General features: G+C 41.6%; 1 long non-coding RNA gene across 1 annotated transcript in view; it reads left to right on the top strand.

The window, feature by feature from the left end:
- Positions 1-1995: 1995 nt before the first annotated feature.
- The window catches only part of LOC144332814 (uncharacterized), a 57483-nt gene continuing 40785 nt past the window's right edge, over positions 1996-18693 (top strand). Inside the window, exons 1-2 of the long non-coding RNA XR_013400952.1 lie at positions 1996-2131; positions 2856-2914. This is a non-coding gene — a long non-coding RNA (uncharacterized LOC144332814). The remainder of the gene's footprint in view (positions 2132-2855; positions 2915-18693) is intronic.

Below are 18693 nucleotides of genomic sequence, written 5' to 3'. Positions count from 1 at the left end.
GAAGGGAAAAGAAAAGCCAAGAGCTCTAAGCCTAGGAAAATCTGATCTTCATAGCGGCCCTAGTACCTGTAAGGGGCAGGGAGGGACAACATAGTTAAATCACACTGCCACCCCACTGAGATCCTTCCCTAATCAAACTAGCCAAGATCCCAATAGGGGCATGCAAGGCATTACAGAAGACCAGCATTACAGTATAAAGAAGCTGAGTAATTTTGTTGAAAAATACCAGCAACTGCTTAAGAAATCCTTGTGATCTTGGATCCTTAGATAAAATGATCAGGATGCCAAAAATGTAATTGTGGACTCTGCATAATGAAGCAGTTTGCATGGAATGAGCATCTATATTATGGAAACAAATTGGATCTAATGAGTCCTTCTGTCATTCCTGAACTTAACACTAGCAGCTGAGTTAGTGGGTACTCCAATATGGAAGTAAAACATTACCAGAAATACTTACCTTAGTGAAATGGATGTTGTGTGGATGCTGATGGCTTTTTAATAAAATGCACAGGGTTCAACATCAAATCCATGTAAACCTTTGGCAATGGGGCCAGTCGCGGTGGTTCATGCCTGTAATCCTAGCACTTTGGGAGGCCGAGGAGGGTGAATCATCTGAGGTTAGGAGTTCGAGACCAGCCTGGCCAGCATGGTGAAACCCCATCTCTACTAAAAATACAAAAAAGTAGCCAGGCATGGTGGCAGATGCCTGTAATCCTATCTACTCAGGAGCCTGAGGCAGGAGAATCACTTGAACCTGGGAGGTAGAGGTTGCAGTGAGCTAAGATGGCACCATTGCACTCCAGCCTGGGTGACAGAGCAAAACTCCATCTCAAAAAAAAAAAAAAAAAAAAAAAAAAAAAAATTTGGCAATGTTGAACTTTACCTGGGCATCATACTCCTGGAAAATAGCAATAGTTTAAAAATCCCTCCACTCTTTTGTGGTCCTGGAAATGGCTAACTGCAAAAATCCACCCTTCCCTAAATGTCTTATTTACCTAAGACAAAGACAATACAGGCTCTCCAAATTATCCCATTATTTTGTCTCATAAATGATTAGATGAACTGTTTGCACTGACCAGTCTGGACAAAATGCCTGCTAATCTGACTTGACCAAACTCTAGTTAGGCTTCTCTTTTCCCCTCAGGCTCCTGAACTTTGGCCTATCGTTGAGTTTAAACAAGCATTAGAATGTGGAACAACTTCCTTAATGACCCTTCCAGAATTAGCTGACTGCAAAGAAAAATTGTCCAATGTGCCACTCTCTGATTCCATTTCCCCCATACTTTGTTCCTTCTAACCTTGTTTGCTCCAGTGGAGTATTCTTTCACAATAGCTTTCCCCCTGCCACCCCCATTACATAAGTCTTTTTGAAAAAGGCCTTTCTTTAAGTATGGATTTGTTCTTATTTGACTCCTTGTAGCAGAAATAGGTAGAATGGAATAGAGGGAGTTTTATTATAGTGATTTCATTCAATTATGTGAACTCTTTCTGAAGTATATGCCAAAACCCACATAGTTACTGATTATCAAAAGTTGATTTTTAATGAAATTTGATGTGTCAACTTTTTCAGCTCTCTTTCAGTTTTGTTGAAAGCAAAGAATTGGAAAACATCTAACTTGCAAAAGATGCATTACTCCATCATCAGAGTCATCCACTTCCTCATTGGCCAACACTAATATTTAGAAATGTATCCCTCCTGGAGCCCTGGAGGTTTCTCCTCCCATAAGCGATGCACCATAGTGGGTGTATATAAGTAGCAGGAGCTTGGATGTAAATGGGAAGCTGAAAGAGTAGGACTGGGTAACATCCGAGAGTTAGCATGATAGAAGATCTCTTTTAAGAAAAAGCATAGACAGAAGTTGAGAATCTAGAAACTCATTTGCTTAAAACTAACTGCCAATGGTCTCCATTCTCTGTCTGCATCAGAGCTGCCATTTTGCTGTTGCCACTGGCTGGTGTTGAAAGAGCCTCCTGCTTCAGGTTCACCATCAGCATGAATCAAGAAAAGGTGGCCAAATTTCAGGCTCAGATCCAGAACGGAGATAAGGATACCTTCTCTTGCAGAAAGAAGATAACGTATAGAATAGCAACAGCTGATGTCAAAAAACCTGTTTTCTTTTTTAAAATAGCGGTAAGTAATTATTACTGGAATGGAATAGATAAACCTAAATAGATAAACTTAAATAGAGGTAAAGGGGTAATCCCAGGACTCAGGTGTGCCTCTCTTATAGCATTATAATTACTCATCATGCAAAAGCCAAAACAGTCTCAGCAGTGCTCCCTGGAATATTAAAGCAGCTGGACACTGACAATGTGACAAGTTCTAGGAAGTTAGACAAATAGTAAGTAATGAATAGCAAAACATGAAAACTAGGAGACTAGTGGCTCTGTCCTCAATTACTGGCTTTGCATTTCCTTTATTATTTTTTGGATTTTAAGCTTGCATACGCTTACTTAATAATTACATGTCAACCTTATCCTGTGTCCTAACTCCTCTTACTAGCACTGCAGAATTGTGTCTTTTCAGCAAGGTTGAAATTGTGAATGCCCTTTTTGCCCCTAACAACTATGTCAAGATATAATTCACATGCAATACAATTAACTCATTTCAATATATTTTGGCTAATTCATTATTCATTTACAAATTGCGGTAAAGTATATATAACACAAAATTTGCCATCTTGGCTATTTTAGGTGTATAGCTTAATTAATGATATTCACAATGTTGAGCAGCCATCACCACTATTTACTTCTGAAGTAAGTGCCCAAAATAAACATGCCCAAAATAAACTCTAATTATTAAGCAATAACTCCCCAACCTCTGATAATCTCTAATCTACTTTTGTTACTGGAAGGGGTCCCGATCCAGACTCCAAGAGAGGATTCTTGGATCTCATGCAAGAAAGAACTCAGGGTGAGTCTAAATTAAAGTGAAAGCAATTTATTAAGAAAGTAAAGGAGTGAAATAATGGCTACTCCATAGGGGCTGCTGGTTGCCCATTTTTATGGTTATTTCTTGATGATATGCTAAACAAGGGGTAGATTATTCATGTCTCTCATTGTTGTACCATATAGAATAACTTTCTGATGTTGTCATAGCATTTATAAGTTGTCACAGCGCTGGTGGGCGTGTACCAGTGAGGATGACTGGAGGTCACTCTTGGTACCATCTTGGTTTTGGTGGGTTTTAGCTGGCTTCATTACCATAACTTGTTTTTTATCAGCAAGGTCTTTATGACCTGTATTTTGTGCTGACCTCCTATCTCATCCTATGAATCAGAATGCCTTAACTGTCTGGGAATGCCACCCAGTAGGTCTCAGCCTTATTTTACCCAGCTCCTTTTCAAGATGGAGTTGCTCTGGTTCCAACGCCTCTGACATTTCCCACCTTCCTTTTGTAAGAGAACCCTTAATCCTAAAGGCTGCAGAGGGACAAAGATCCATTTTCTGTAACTTCTTTATGCTGAATAGGGGCGATCATATTCCTGCCTAACTATTAGGGTCTTTTGTGTTTAGGGTAGAGAGGAGTTTAGTTAGAAAGCATTGGACTGGGCATGGTGGCTCACACCTGTAATCCCAACACTTTGGGAGGCTGAGGCAGGTAGATCACCTGAGGTCAGGAGTTTGAGACCAGCCTGGCCAACATGGTGAAACACTGTTTCTACTGAAAATATAAAAATTAGCCAGGCATGGTGGCAGGTGCCTGTAATCCTAGCTACTCAGGAGGCTGAGGCATGAGAATCGCTCAAACCGGGGAGGCACAGGTTGCAGTGAGTTAATATTGCACCACTGCACTCCAGCCCGTGCAACAGAGTGAGATTTTTGTCTAAAAAAAAAGAAAAAGCAGTGGTATGTTGAGGGCCATTTATAACTTTTGAATTCCAACAAAAGGTGATATTTGGAAGATTAATAAGTGTTTCAGAAAATGTTGAGTAAGCTTATTTTGCATTGCTGTACAAAGAGTACAAGAGCAATATATTTCACAACAGTAAAGCAACATAAGCAAAATTATCCCAAGTAAACTAAGTTAGAAGGCTTTCTATGAACTGGGCAACTGTTAGAACCAAGCTGATATGGGGTTGCTAGATGATTCCAGTATGTGCCCAGAACTAGATATTGATTCAGATTTTGACATTACCCATCCCTCTTGTTTCTTTTGAGAAGCAGTTAGAGATTACTGGTTGATTTTCAGGAATAAGCAGAGTCAGTTTAACTTGCAGGAAAAAAAATTTTAAAGTGACTGATGAGACTAGAACTTAATAACAAATGTACCACAGTTCTTGAAACATAAGTTTTCTTTCTCCAGTTTCCCATTTTTATTAAAGACAAATTATGGTAAGACCGACTTGCTTTATTATACTTGGCCTGATTATTTGTATAAAGTGTAGCAAGAATAATTATTTTTCACATAAGCTTTTTGTAAATTGGCTTTGATGGAAATCTGTTCCATAGAAGGAATCTTAGATAAGAATTTTTTTTTTAGAGCCGAGCCCTGCCATGGGTTTGTATCCTTAAATACCTATGAGTTGGGTAAATTCCTCTCCTCTTGAGGTTCCAGGATAACTTGGGGCTCCTGGGCCTGTTAGAAAGTGACATTCTTCACTTACCACAGGTCAGAAACCCTACAGGGGCTGTGTAGGTAAGGTTTGAGGCCGCTTCTCCCAAGGGATTTTATTGGCTCTATAAGTTAAGTTTAATTCCTTAAAGGAAAACACACCATTCCAGTTAAAGCCTTGGTAAAATAACCAGTTTTTCCAATTGCGTCCTGTTACAAAAGAAAACGGATTTTTATTGCACTTATGCAAATAACTATATTTGTCCCCTATTGCATGCCCCTATTGGGATCTTGGCTAGTTTGATTAGGGAAGGATCTCAGTGGGGTGGCAGTGTGATTTAACTATATATTGCCATAAATTAAGAATACTTACAAATTGTTTCCATATTTTGGAGAAATCAGGTAGAGAGAAACAAATATGCCCCACATTTTGTTTACAGGAGTATACTTAATTGTTAAAAGCTGTAAATAGCTTCTATTAGTTTAGTCTATGCAGTTAATTCCTGTTTGATATTTATGAACATTTCAGCTTTCCATGAGTCCTGAAAGTTTTTTCCTCTATTTTAATATTACAGTATTCACAGTTACTAGAAACCTGAATTTAAGAGCACCTGTTAGAGTCCTATAGCTGATTATAAACCATTTTTTAAAAGAGGAATTAAACAAGACAACAAGTGTCTATGGATGACAAAATGTCTTAGGACAGCCACAGTTAAAAACACAATTGACAGAGAAATTTAGTTACCTCTGTGGCATACAATGATTTTATGTAACAATTATAATTATTAATAATATACGCTAAGTTATATTAGAATTATTTTGGAGCACATACCAATAACAGATTTATACAAATATAGCCCAAAGAAACTAAACATTATTTTATATTTGACAGTGCTTCCTGTATGATTTTTATACAAAATAAGCCAAATGTCACTTTTACATTAGTATACTATTACTGTCAAATCCAGTTTTTAATAAAACCTTATAGACAAATGTATTTAATTTTAGTCAGTTTGATCATAAGGTAAGATTTTTATAAACCTCTTTTATAACCCTTTACAATGTTTGTTAAACAGCAGAGTATAAGCGGGTTTTTGCTTTAAGAGAAACCTGTTGTGCTTTTATTCCAATGTTTAGTTTCCCAAAAAAACTGCATAATATCCCTTTAACTTGAGCCAATATGTTCACACACAGATTTTTTTAATAACTTTTTTAAAATAAAATGTTTACAACTTGTTTAAACCTTTAGAACTTTCCTATTTCACTTAAAACAATCCTTTAAGGCCGGGCGCGGTGGCTCAAGCCTGTAATCCCAGCACTTTGGGAGGCCGAGACGGGCGGATCACAAGGTCAGGAGATCGAGACCAGCCTGGCTAAATACGGTGAAACCCCGTCTCTACTAAAAAATACAAAAAACTAGCTGGGTGAGGTGGCGGGCGCCTGTAGTCCCAGCTACTCGGGAGGCTGAGGCAGGAGAATGGCATAGACCCGGGAGGCGGAGCTTGCAGTGAGCTGAGATGCGGCCACTGCACTCCAGTCTGGGCGACAGAGTGAGACTCCGTCTCAAAAAAAAAAAAAAAAAGAAAAAAGAAAAAACAATCCTTTAACACTTTAGGCAAAAAAAATGTACATGCCCATGTCTTTTAATAAGCTTTTACTAAAAACAAAGTTCACTTTTCTTACACACCTTGCATGTAAAACTGTTTCTTCAGTAGTCACAAATACACATTACACTGTTAACTCTTAGTGACTTTTACTTTTGGTGAAAACTTTGGTAAGTTCAGGCTTTTAATTAGGTATGGAACCTAGGACAGCAGACAGAAGTGCAGATAAGGTCTGATTCTTTTTTTTAGCATTTAATTTTATGTGTCCCAGGCCTTACCTAGCTGTAAAGCAGACAAGTTGTACAGTTACAAGTTATAGTGGCATTTTATGATGCATTTAGGAGGCCTAATTACCTTTAAATTATACAACTTTTTTGCATAAATTATCTTTTATAATTTTTTACAACTTACACAGACCATTTATAACATGCTTGGACTTTCTGACTTGTCCTAAACATTCCTCTTGTCAAACAACCATTTTACTTTAGGATAAGAATTTACCATACAAGATCCTTTGTTATATAAAATCTTTTTCTTTATAACCTTCTTTGCATAGCTGGGGGCATGGCTAATCCCACATGTCCCCAGGCCTCATCTAGAATGTAATGCTTTAAAATGAATTGAGGCTGGACATGGTGGCTCAGGCCTGTAATCCCAGCACTTTGGGAGGCCAAGCAGAGTGGATCACTTGAGGTCAGCAGTTGGAAACCAGCCTGGACAATGTGGTGAAACCCTGTCTGTACTAAAAATGCAAAAATTAGCTGGGCATGGTGGTATGTGCCTGTAATCCCAGATACTTGGGAGGCTGAGGCAGGAGAATCACTTGAATCTAGGAGGTGGAGGTTGCAGTGAGCTAAGATTTTGCCACTGCACTCCAGCCTAGGCAACAGCACAGAATTCTGTCTTAAAAATAAATAAATAACATAAAATAAACTGCACAATTTTTAAATGTTAAGCAGTTTATGACCTGCCACTCTGCTTAGCACCCAGTATCAAACTGGCAAGGCTCAAACTTGCCCCCTGTTGGGCCCCATCATCATTAATCCAACCTCTGACCAGGAGTTTCAACTTGTGATCTCTGGGCCAGGTGGTGACCCTGAGTAATAGAAAAAATAAGAAAGGGAAAGGAGAGAGAGAAAAGCCTTGCTGTGGCTGGATGGGGAAGATGAAGATCTCAGAGATTTCAGAGAAAGACCCACCCATTCCAGTGACACTGAATCAAAAGTTCAGGTGGCCTCTTGTCAGCTGTGAAGGGATATTTCTCAGCAGTCCCATTCACTCTTAAGTTTCCCCTTTTAGGGAAGAAAAAGCTCCTGTTCATGCCTAATCCTGTCACCCATAGCTGTCAGCAAAGAGTGCAAGGAAGATTATTTGAAAGAGAATAGCAGTTAATAGTGTCAAACCCATTCTTAACCAAGAAGGACTTTACTGAGAGAGGCCTCTAACTCCCTAAATCTTAGAAGGGATAACTCCTCATCTGGGCCTCTAACCCAAGGTTGGTTAAGAGTTCTTGCCTTTTATTAAGATGGGTCTCTAACCCACTCTGTTTTAGGAGAGACTCTAACTCCCCTAAGTTGTACCTCTAACCCAATCCCATCCTTTACTTGGGTTTCCCAATTACCAAAGCTGGCCAATTAGTGCTAAAGTCTATTTCCTTTGGGTTGAGAAGTATTTTCAGTATTGTCCCTTTTGTGGTTCATGAGAAAGATGTTATCAGACCCCACCACTTACCCAGAGTTAGCCTTTGGGTTGGGGGTTTCCACACTAGGTCCCATCTGGGTCACCAGAAAGATGTTACTGGAAAGGGGTCCCAATTCAGACCCCAAGAGAGGGTTCTTAGATCTTGCACAAGAAAGAATTCAGGGCAAGTTCATAAAGTAAAAGCAAGTTTATTAAGAAAGTAAAGGAATAAAATAATACTCCATAGACAGAGCAGCCCTGAGGGCTGCTGGTTGCCTGCTTTTATGGTTATTTCTTGATGATATGCTAAACAAGGGGTGGATTATTTATGCCTCCCCTTTTTAGGGCTTGGCACAGTGGCTCATGCCTGTAATCCCAGCACTTTGGGAGGCCATGGTGGGTGGATCACTATGTCAGGAGATCGAGACCATCCTGGCTAACGTGGTGAAACCCTGTCTCTACTAAAAATACAAAAATTAGCTAGGCATGGTGGCGGGTGCCTGTAGTCCCAGCTACTTGGGAGGCTGAGGCAGGAGAATGGCGTGAACCCAGGAGGCAGAGCTTGAGGTGAGCCAAGATTACACCACTGCACACCAGTCTGGGTGACAGAGCAAGACTCCATCTCAAAACAAAACAAAACAGCAACAACAAAAAAACACACATACATCCCAAAACCAAGTGGCTTACAACAAGAATTCCTCTTTTATTTTTTTTTGGGGGGGGGTCTTGCTCTGTCTCCCAGGCTGGAGTACAGTGGCATGATCTCAGCTCATTGCAGCCTCTGCCTTGCTGGTTCAGGTGATTCTCCTGCCTCAGCCTCCCGAGTAGCTGGGATTACAGCATGTACCACCATGCCCAGGTAATTTAAGAATTTATTTTTCTTTTATTCTGAGATAGAGTTTCACTCTTGTTGCCCAGGCTGGAGTGCAATGGTGCCATCTCAGCTCCCCACAACCTCTGCCTCCTGGGTTCAAGCGATTCTCCTGCCTCAGCCTCCTGAGTATCTGGGATTACAGGCATGCCCTACCACGCCCAGCTAATTTTATATTTTTAGCAGAGATGGGGTTTTTCCATGTTGTCAGGGTGGTCTTGAACTTCTGACCTCAGGTGATCCACCTGCCGCAGCCTCCCAAAGTGCTATGATTACAGGTATGAGCCACCATGCCTGACCAAGAATTTATTTATCTTTCTGGCAGGCCTGTAGGTCAGCTAATAATTGTGCCTCAGACTGACACTCAGATGCCTAGGCTCCAGGGTTCAGGTTGTGCTCGTACCTGTTTCTTGAGTTTTATTCTGGGGCCCAGGCTGAAGAAGCGGTGGGACATGGTGTTCTTATGAACAATGGCAGGACTAGGAGAGCTCTGTCAAACCAAGAGCCAAGTCAAATATATTCAAGGTCTCTTTCCTGTCTATTCCATTAGTATTCCATTGGCCAGAGCAAGTCGCAGGGCCAGGCCCAAGAAGTATAATCTCCTCACAGTAGAAGGGAGAGGGGAGTGGATATTCACTGAACAATAAGCCAAACTACTGATAAACCTATCAATCATGCTCGTGTTATTAGGTTGGTGCACAAATCTTACATTGGTATTTTGGTTATACTTACATCAATGTTATCCATACGCAAGAAATTACATATATATTCTCCCTTCACTCCCTTTTCAACACATAAGGTAACATTCAATACAAATACCTAATGTAACAGGTCATCTTTAAAATAAATTGTTTCCTGCCAGCAGACGTGTGCTTAATAATAATAATAATAATAATTTATGAGAGATTTGGGGCTTTCCCACCTTCTTCTTTAATTCAAGATTGCTGTCCCATACATCATTGATAATTGTGCTTTCTGCTGACATAGTCTGATTCAACACTTCAAGTTTGTCACCACAGAGTTTTGATATTGAACACTTGATTTGGAAATTCTCACAATTGAAATTGTTGGAAAGGATGAGATTTTTAAAAGGAAAGTGAACGGGAATGTCCAAAAGGAGAAATTTAAGGGGGAAAAAAAAAACTTCAGAGATGTTGAGATGACTGTGAATCTTCAGCACTCCTACATGTTTTACTCCTGTGCGCCAGGATTATCTTTCTAGGAATGCCTGATGCAAGCAGACAGCCCTGGAGAGCTAAAGACAGGGACTTCCCCTGAAGCAAATGTATTTGCATTCCTAGATAAATAAAGATCAAAACGGTAACTTTCACCAAGAGATTTATAGACATCATTCCCCAGAAATGTTTGCTCACATTCCAGTGTAGAATGTTTCTCTCTGAAAGGGAGGATGGGCAGATTTGCCTGCAGCCCTATGCAAAATGTGAGCCTCCTAAACTCAGACTTCACCTCCTGTATTGCACCTGAAAGCATCTATAAGTACCATCTGGCCCTCCCTATGTTGCCTTATGGGAATTGGGGCTCAGGGAACCCAAGCTCTGAAGTCATCTTGGCTGCTGCTTTTGCTGTGAGTACATGTCTTTGTCTCTGACTCAGAGGTCTCCTGTTTTCTGACATGATGTATATAAAAATTTGTGGGCCAGGCATGGTGGTTCATGTCTGTAATTCCAGTACTTTGGAAGGCCGAGGTGGGTGGATCACCTGAGGTCAAGAGTTCGAGACCAGCCTGGCCAAATGGTGAAACCTCATGTCTACTAAAAATACAAAAAATTAGCTGGGCATGGTGGCAGATGCCTGTAATCCCAGCTTCTCTAGAGGCTGAGGCAAGAGAATTGCTTGAACCCAGGAGGTGGAGGTTGCAGAGAGCCGAGATCACACCATTGCACTCCAGCCTGGGCGACAGAGCAAGACTCTGTCTCAAAAAAAAAAAAAAATTGTGGCAGGGTAACTTGTTAGCTTGCAAGTAGCAGAAAATCTCAGACTTTTCAGTTTCTGACTTAACAAGAAGGACTTAAGAAGAGTCAGGAAAAAATGTGAATAAGCTGAGGTATCTGTCCCATCCTAGAGTGACCGGGTGACTCTCTTAGTTTAAGAGGATTTATGGAACTGAAGGCAGAAATGTGAGAGGGCAGGTAGTTTGCTGTGTTTCTACTCAGTGACATAATACATAAAACATACGTCCTAAATTAAAAAATAAAGCATGGTCCCTGCCCACATAATGGTTTTATTCAGATAATACAAGGGGCAAACACTTATAAGAAAGAAAAAAAAAAGGCTTTTGAAACTTCCAGGGAGATAGAGACTCCAGTGCCAGGTTGCTGCTGGGGGAAGAAAACAATGAGAGGAAGCAGCTGGCACCAAAAATAAACCAGTACTCACTAAAAGGAATAATTTCCTTTTCATTGGAAAAATGGCCCATTCCAGGTCTGGGGCAGAGAAATGTCCAATAAAAATAAATCTGGACTTAAGGAGATCATTTTTTAAAAAATTATTTTATTTTATTATTATTATTATTTGAGATGGAGTCTCACTCTGTCACCCAGGCTGGAGTGTAGTGGCATGATTTCAGCTCACTGCAACCTCCGCCTCCTGGGTTCAAACGATTCTCCTGCCTCAGCCTCCCAAGTAACTTGGACTACAGGTACGTGCCACCAAGCCTGGCTAATTTTTATATTTTTAGTAGAGACAGGGTTTCACCATGTTGGCCAAGCTTGTCTCAAACTCCTGATCTCAGGTGAGCCACCCGCCTTGACCTCCCAAAGTGTTGGAATTACAGGTATGAGTCATCACACCCGGCCTATTTTTAAAGTTTTATTTATTTATTTATTTTTAAGACTGGGTTATGAGACTGGCTAATTTTTGTATTTTTGGTAGAGATGGGGTTTCACCATATTGCCCAGGCTGATCTTGAACTCCTGGCCTCAGATGATCCACCTACCTTCGCCTCCCAAAGCATTGGGATTAGAGACGTGAGCCACTGCAACCAGCCTAGGGAAATAATTTAACTAGAGAGAAAGACTATTGTAATAGTGTATTAGTCCGTTCTCATACTGCTATGAAGAACTGCCCGAGACTGGGTAATTTATAAAGAAAAGAGGTTTAATTGACTCACACTTCTGCATGGCTGGGCAGGCCTCAGGAAACTTATAATCACGGCAGAAGGCACCTCTTCACAGGGAGGCAGGAAGGAGAAGTGCTGAGCAAAGGGAGATCTCGTGAGAACTCACTCATTATCATGGGAACAGCATGGGGGAACCACTCCCATGATCCAGTTACCTCCACCTGGTCTCTGCCTTGACACATGGGGATTATGGGGATGACAATTCAAGATGAGATTTGGGTGGGGACACAAAGCCTAACCATATCAAATGGGGAGAGCACGCTGAACTCAGAAATGTATAAGCATCTCAAACTCAAACAGAAAAAAGTTTCTTTTTAGGGTAGAGGAGAGGAAGCAGATATAAAAGCCTCTTTTAAGGGGAAGCTAGATAAGTAAGAAGAAATGACCAGTAGATCTGACAGGAAAGTGGGCTCGATGTGATCAGCTGACTCCCAGGAGAAGCTGATAAAGGGGCATGTTCTACTTCTTTTTGCTTAGATCTGGAGGCAAGCAGAGTTCAGGAGCCCATAGGAAAAAGAGAAGGCTTTGGTTAAGACAAAGCAGAGGGTAGGAAATGGGCAATTGTGAATGCTTAGTTAGAAAATACAGGCTGGGCACAGTGGCTCACACCTGTAATCCCAGCACTTTGGGAGGCCGAAGTGGGTGGATCATGAAGTAAGGAGATCGAGATCATCCTGGCTAACGTGGTGAAACCTCGTCTCTACTAAAAATACAAGAAATTAGCTGGGCATGGTGACATGTGCCTGTAATCCCAGCCACTCTGGAGGCTGAGGCAGGAGAATCGCTTGAATCTGGGAGGCGGAGGTTGCAGTGAGCCGAGATGGTGCCACTGCACTCCAGCCTGGGCGACAGAGCAAGACACCATCTCAAAGAAAAAAAAACAAAAACAAAAAAAAAGAAAAGAAAATATAAGGTATGCCTGGAACATCTTGTTGTGTCCCTAAAATTAGATTTTCTAGTTACAAATGATGACTCTACCACTTGCAGTTTGTTAAAATGAGTCCCCTAAAATTACATACACATAGACAGATGTTAAGACAAATACTATGAAATTAACAGTGATTGAGTCTAGGTGAAGGACATGTAGCTAATTCATTGTATTATTATTTCATTTATTTATTTTTTTTAAATGAGGGTCTTGCTGCATCCCCCAGGCTGGAGTGCAGTGGCACAATCATAGCTCACTACAACCTTGAACTCCTGGGCTTAAGTCATCCTCTCACCTCAGCCCTGCAAAATTCTGGGATTACAAGAGTGCACCACTGTGCCTGGCTTCCATTGTACTTTTAAAATTTTTCCTTGCATTTGAAAGTTTATAAAAATAAAATGTTGGAGGAATATACACACAGAAAAGACATATTTTACAAGAAATGTCAAGTGCTTAGGAATAAACCTAACAAAAGGCATATAAACCCTTTTTTGGATAAAATTATAAAACCTTATTGAGCTGCATTAAAGAAAACCTAAATAAGTTGAGAGACATACCCTATTTTTGGATAAGAAGGATCAACATCTCCAGCTGATTCTAAAAGTATTGTGGAATTGCTCACAGTCTTTCTTTTCAACTTGAACCTGGCAGAATGGCACTGGCAAAGAAAGGAAGGATGAAGAAGGGCCATTTTGCCATCCACAGATGGTGACCTAAGAATACTGCCATCAGCATTGACAATTGCATCCATGCAGTGAGCTCCAAGAAGCATACCCCTCAAGCTGTCTAAGATATTCAGAAATTTGCCATAGGGTGATGGGGACTCCAAATGTGTGGATGGACAGCAAGCTCAAGGAAGCTGTCTGGGCCACAGGAATAAGGAGTGTCCCAGACTGTCCCCATATGCATTGTCCAGAAATGTTATGAGGATGAAGATTCACCAAACAAGCTCTCCACTTTGGTTACTCATGTACCTGTCACCACTTTAAAAAATCTACAGTCAATGTGAATGAGAACAAACTACTGATTGTCAAAGTTATAAAACCACCTAAATAAATAATAAAAATTGTTATACAAGAATAAAGGGCCAAGCACAGTCAAATACTCTGTTTGCAAAATTTAGTAGGCCGGGTGCTGGTGGCTCACGCCTGTAATCCCAGCACTTTGGGAGGCCGAGGTGGGTGGATCACGAGGTCAAGAGATCAAGACCATCCTAGCCAACACTGTGAAACCCCGTCTCTACTAAAAATACAAAAATTAGCTGGGCGGGGTGGCGTGTGCCTGTAGCCCCAGCTACTTGGGAGGCTGAGGCAGGAGAATTGCTTGAACCTGGGAGGTGGAGGTTGCAGTGAGCCGAGATCGGGCCACTCCACTCCAGTCTGGATGACAGTGCAAGACTCTGTCTCAAAAAAAAAAAAAATTGTATTAGCTGTTGGAGTTTTTTTTTTTTTTAAAAAAGTAGGTCTATGAAACAGAAATGAAAACTGAGAATGAAGTCCCACGCATACACAGAAACATGACTGGGGTGGAACGCCACCACAGATCAGAGGAGAAAGGATGGCTCTTGGGAAAATGGTTCTGCAACAACAGCAACAAAAACAGAGTTTGAGAGAATTAAAAACCTAAATGTAAAAGGCAAAATTATAACAACTTTTAGAAGCCAAAATAGGAAAATATTTTAAGATGCTAAAGGGGGAAAATATTTATTAAACAATGTGTGAAAAACACAGGACAAAGGAAAGGACTGAGAAATAGAACTGCAATAACTGAAGAGCATCTATTTATCAAAAGATACCATAAAGTAAATGAAAGACGATGCCAAAGAAAATGAAATGACAAACAAAAAGAAGATATCTGCATATCATGTCACTGGAAGGATTATTATCCAGAATATATTTTATTTAACTTCAAGAAAAATGGAAAAGTAAATACACAGAAAAAGGGGCAAAAGGCAATTCATAGATAGGACTCACAAATATATTTTTAAAAGTTCAGGTGGGGTGCGGTGGCTTACGACTGTAATCCCAGCACTTTGGGAGGCTAAGGTGGGTGGATCAGAAGGTCAGGAGTTCAATGTATTGTTGAGAAATACATATACACTATAAAGATTATAGTGTACACTCCAGATTGGTGGTGCAATTATAGTTCACAGCAGCCTCAAACTCCTGGGCTCAAACACTCCTCCTGCCTCTGCCTCCCAAGTAGTTAAGACTACAGCATGCACCATCATGCCTGGCCAATTTTTCACGTCTGTGTAGAGAATGGATCTTGCTATATTGACCAGGTTGATCTTGAACTCCTAGTGTTGTGCAGTCTTCCTACCTTGGCCTCCCAAAGTGCTGGGATTACAAGCATGAGTCTGGCCAGTTTATTTTCTTTCTTTCTTTTCTTTTTTTTTTTTTTTAGACAGGGTCTCACTCTGTTGCCCAGGCTGGAGTGCAGTGGCATGATTATGGCAGGTGCCTGTATTCCCAGCTGCTAGGGAGGCTGAGGCAGGAGAATGGTGTGAACCTGGGAGGCAGAGCTTGCAGTGAGCCGAGATCGCGCCACTGCACTCCAGCCTGGGCGACAGAGTGAGACTCCATCTCAAAAAAAAAAAAAAAACCAGATTTTGGAGGTTTGGCCGGGCGCGATGGCCCATGCCTGTAATCCCAGCACTTTGGGAAGCCGAGGTGGACAGATCACGAGATCAGGAGTTCGAGACCAGCCTGGCCAACCTGGTGAAACCTTGTCTCTACAAAAAACACAAAAAAATTAGCTGGGCGTGGTGGCGGGCGCCTGTAATCGCAGCTACTTGGGAGGGTGAGGCAGGAAAATCGTTTGAACCGGGGAGGCAGAGGTTGCAGTGAGCCGAGATCATGCCATTGTACTCCAGCCTGGACAACAGGGTGAGACTCCGTCTCAAAAAAAAAAAAAAAAAAAATTGGAGGTGAGATGTTTAATATTTTAGAACACTTTGAGGGATGACAAAGCCCAAAGTTGCACTGTCCAGCAGAAACAGAATGTGAACTACATTTGTAATTCTGAATTTTCTAATAGCCACATTTTCTTAAAAAAAAAAAAAAAAAGTGAAAAATCTAGGCAGGATGGCTCATGCTTCTAATCCCAGTACTTCGGGAGGCTGTGGTGGGAAGATTGCTTGAGTCCAGGGCTTCAAGATGAGCCTAGGCAATATACTGGGACCCAGTCTCTACAAAAAAAAAAAAAAAAAAAAAAAAAGTAAAGAAAATGAAAGAAAAAAAAATAGCCAGGTGTGGTGACGTGCAGCTGTAGTCCCAGCTACTTGGGAGGCTAAGGTGGGAGGATCACCTGAGCCCAGGAGGTCAGTGCTGCAGTGAGCCATGATCGTGCCACTGCACTCCATCCTGGGTGACAGATTGAGACTTTGTCTCAAAAATAATAATAAAATACAATAAATAAGGAAAAAGAAACATAAAATTAGTTGGAAATAATTTTAATAATTTATTTTCATATTATATATATATGTGTATATATATGTATGTATACACACAAAATATGCTTTTAACATGTACTCTATTTTATTTATTTTTTGAGACAGGGTCTTGCTCTGTTACCCAGGCTGGAGTGCAGTGGAACAATCACGGCCCACTGCAGCATTGACCTCCCGGGCTCAAGTGAGCCTCCCACCTCAGCCTCCTAAGTAGCTAGCTGGAACTACAGGTGCAGGCCACCATGCCTGGCTAATTTTTTTTTTCTTTTCTTTTTGTGGAGACCAAGTCCCACTATGTTACGCAGGTTGATCTTGAACTCCTGGGCTCAAACAATCCTTCTGCATCAGTCTCCCAACATGCTGGGATTACAGACATGAACCACCCCACCTGGCCTATAATCAATTTTTAAAATGGGTATATCTCAGTGATTGACAGCACAGACTCTAGAGTCACATAAAACTGGTTTCAAATCCCTGGTTCATCATTTGCTATGCTCCATCAAGGGCCCACCAACTTAAATCATTTATCCCTTACAATGATATCATAAAGAATTATTATTATCCTAACTTCACAAATGAAAAAACCGAAGCAAAGAGAACTTAAACAACCTGCCAAGGGTTCTAGAGCTAGTTAAGTGTAGAGCTGAGAAATCACGCAGTCAGCCTGGCTCCTGGGCACACACCAATGACTACTATCTCTGCTCTTCCGTACAGAGCCTGGCCTGGTATCCCAATGGAGATGCCCAGGAAGCCACTGAGAATCTGTAGCTAGAAAACATTGGTGTCCTCAGCCAGCAACCATTTTATGAGTCTCAACTCAGTGGGGAGTATATATGAAAATATTATTTTTCCTCAAATCAGTGCTTTCAACTATATTCTACTAAATCCCCTTTTCCTATACTTTAACAACATCCTGGACAAATTTCATGATTTGCCATTTGGATTCCTCACTTTCAGTTGTGAAAACTGAGTTCAGTCCAGCGGAAAACCACAATCGCATACCTAATTCAAAATATCTACTATGACCTGAATGTTGATGTCCCTCCAAAATTCGTATGTTGAAATCCTAACTGCCAGGGTGATGGTGTTAGGAGGGGAGAACTTTGGAAGGTGATTAGGTTATGATGGTGGGGCACTCATGGATGGGATTTGTGCCCTTATGAAAGAGGCCTCAGAGAGACCCTGGCCTTTTCTGCCATGTGAGGGTTCGTGGACCAGGGAGTGGGCCCTCACCAGACAGAATCTGCTGGCGCCTTGATCTTCAACTTTTCTGGAGAATTGTGAGGAACAAATTTCTGTTGTTTACAAGCTACTCTGTTTACGATATTTTGTTACAGCAGCCTGAATGGACTAAGACACTATCCTTCATTCCTTGCTTAGAGCTACAGCTTGAGGAACCAAACGAGGTGGCGGTCAGGAGGCAAGGATAGAATCAGCTTCATTATTTCCTCTGCCACACTGAGGTGAAATCTGGTTTTCATATTCTTGACTCCCATTCCACCCCACCCACACCCTGCCTAGCCTCTGACTCTTACTACTGGAGTTCCCTTACCTGACCAACTATGTCTTGGGGCCAGCTAAGGTCCAAGAAAACATATGTATCCCTGCCATGCCAACCAGCAAGCAGCAGCAACTACTCCAAGGTTGCCCGCTGTCTTGTGCTGCCATCTTGAAGCCAAGGTTCAGTTGAGGCAGGAAATGCCTGTCTGGCCAGGTGTGGTAGCTCACACCTGTAATCCCAGCACTTTGGGAGGCTGGGGGGTTGGGGGTCAGATCACTTAAGCTCAGGAGTTAAAGACCAGCCTGGCCAACATGCTGAAACCCCGTCTCTACTAAAAATATAAAAAATTACCTGGGCGTGGTGGCAGGCACTTGTAATTCCAGCTATTCGGGAGGCTGAGGCAGAGGCAGAAGAATCGCTTGAACGCGGGAGGCAGAGGCTGCAGGTTGCTGTGAGCCGAGATCGTGCCACTGCACCTGCACTCCAGCCTGGGTGAAAGAGCAAGACTCCGTCTCAAAAAAAAAAAAAAAAAAAAAAAAAAAAAAAAAAGAGAAAGAAAGAAAGAAAAAAAAAAAAAAAAAAGAAATGCAGCCGGGTGCGGTGGCTCACGCCTGTAATCCCAGCACTTTGGGAGGCCGAGGCTGGTGGATCACGAGGTCAGGAGATTGAGACCATCCTGGCTAACACAGTGAAACCCTGTCTCTACTAAAAATACAAAAAATTAGCAGGGTGTGGTAGCGGGTGCCTGTAGTCCCAGCTACTGGGGAGGCTGAGGCAGGAGAATGGCATGAATCTGGTAGGCAGAGCTTGCAGTGAGCAGAGATCGCGCCACTGCATTCCAGCCAGCACGACAGAGTGATACTCCATCTCAAAAAAAAAAAAAAAATGCCTGTCCACTTGTTGCAGGCACCCCCAGTCTCTACTGGAGCCTTCTCCCTCACTTGGTTTTTTTTTTTTTCCTTTG

Source organism: Macaca mulatta, chromosome 11 (genome assembly GCF_049350105.2).
Source record: "Macaca mulatta isolate MMU2019108-1 chromosome 11, T2T-MMU8v2.0, whole genome shotgun sequence".
Taxonomy (NCBI): domain Eukaryota; kingdom Metazoa; phylum Chordata; class Mammalia; order Primates; family Cercopithecidae; genus Macaca; species Macaca mulatta.
Note: the sequence above shows the minus strand (reverse complement) of the source record. Positions and strands in the feature narration are given on the sequence as shown.